Source organism: Galeopterus variegatus, unplaced genomic scaffold, assembly GCF_000696425.1.
Source record: "Galeopterus variegatus unplaced genomic scaffold, G_variegatus-3.0.2 Scaffold135, whole genome shotgun sequence".
NCBI lineage: Eukaryota > Metazoa > Chordata > Mammalia > Dermoptera > Cynocephalidae > Galeopterus > Galeopterus variegatus.
The window spans coordinates 555,877-557,685 of NW_007726246.1; positions in this window are offsets into that span (position 1 = coordinate 555,877).

Below are 1,809 nucleotides of genomic sequence, written 5' to 3' on the forward strand. Positions count from 1 at the left end.
TAGCATTTCAAGAAGGATATGCTAATCAATAGTGACAAAAAAAGCACAATGTGTAAAAAAAATATAATAGTAACAAACCTATATATATCAAATATATGGAAAACAAAAACTTTCAGAAATGCAAGAACTGATAAACTTTATTGTGATTTTAAAAACATTTCTCTCAGAAGTAGAAGGATTCACTACAAAAGAAATAACTAAGGGATAGAGGAATTGAATAATATAAGCAATAAAGTAAATTAATAAAATTATGTGTAATATGTATTCTACCAATACAGAGTGTGCCTTTTTGTTTGACTATAAGAAAAGCAAAATTTGATGATATATTTGACTACAAAGAAAACCTTAAAATACAGAACACTCATAGGCTACAACAAAATTAGAAATAAATAATAAACTTTTGACTAAAAGCATCCTAACATTTTGGAAGCTAAGAAATACTCTTTTAAATAAACTTGGCATCAAAGAGAAATTTAAAATTGAAATTGCATGCTCTCTAGAAAGCATAGGCAGAAGAATACTTCACATTAAATATTTTATATTAAAACAGCTTAATTTATTATACTCAGAGAAAAATGCATAGCCTCAAATTCCTTCATGTTTGAAGAAATTTTAAAATAAAATAATTTAGACCCTTTGTTATGGGCTCAATTGTATCGCCTCCAAAATTCATATGTTGCATTCTAAAACACAGTGCCTCAGAATATAACTGTATTTGGAGACAGGACTTTTAATGAGGTAATTAATACAAAATAAGGTCAGATGGCTGGCCCTAATCCAATGTAATTGGTGTCCTTGTAAGAAGAGGAGATTAGGACACACACAACACACAGACCAAGGGAAGATCATGTGAGGACACAGCAAGCAGGGGACCATCTGTAAGCCAGGGAGCATGTCTTCGGAAGAAACTAAACCTACTGACAGGTTGATCTTGGACTTCTAGCCTCCCTAACTGTGAGAAAATACATTTCTGTTGTTTAAGCCACCCAGTCTGTGGTATTTTGTTATTGCGGTCACAGCAAACTAACATGCCCATCTTAAGAATTAGTAAAAGAAAAATAAAACAAACCAAAGAATGTAAGCAGTAGGAATGAACGAAGACAAAAGATAAAATTAATAAAGTAGAAAACAATAAAATGGAAGGGAAAAAATGAAATTGCTTCTACAAAAACAGCAATAAAAACCATACGGCAGCAATTTGATAACCTAGAAGAAATGGGTGATTTACTAACAAAATTGACCCAAGAAGAAATTTAAAACTTGAGAAGAATTATTGCCATATAAAAGATTACAAAGGTGATTGAAGATGTAACATTTAAGAAAGTGATTATTTTATAGCTGAAGCTTTATCATTTAAAAAAAATATTAAGTAGGTCATTTCAAAGAAGGTTTGTGGGGCTATGAAGCCAGGATCTCGTAACGCTACAACTAAAGACTGAAGTTCTCCATAGCATACCTTAGTCACTCAATAGTGCTATGTTTTCTTGAGGAGATACAAGACTTAGCCGCTGATAATCATAATAATCCATGATTGGTGATGTGGGAAAGTAAATAAATGTCTCAAAGTTAAAAAAAAATTCAAAAATAAAAAGAGTAGTCAGATGATTTTACAGCTGAGCTTAATTTAACCTTTAGCAGAGATAATTCCAATATCATTTACACTATTCCAAATTATGATGAAAGATGGAAAGCAAACGAGTTTGTTTTATGATGCTTATAAGTTTAATACTAAAATCTGATAGATTTTTAAAAAGTGATAATGGTGGGAGAGAGAGCATTAATCTAACTTATGGTATTACTGCAAAAATT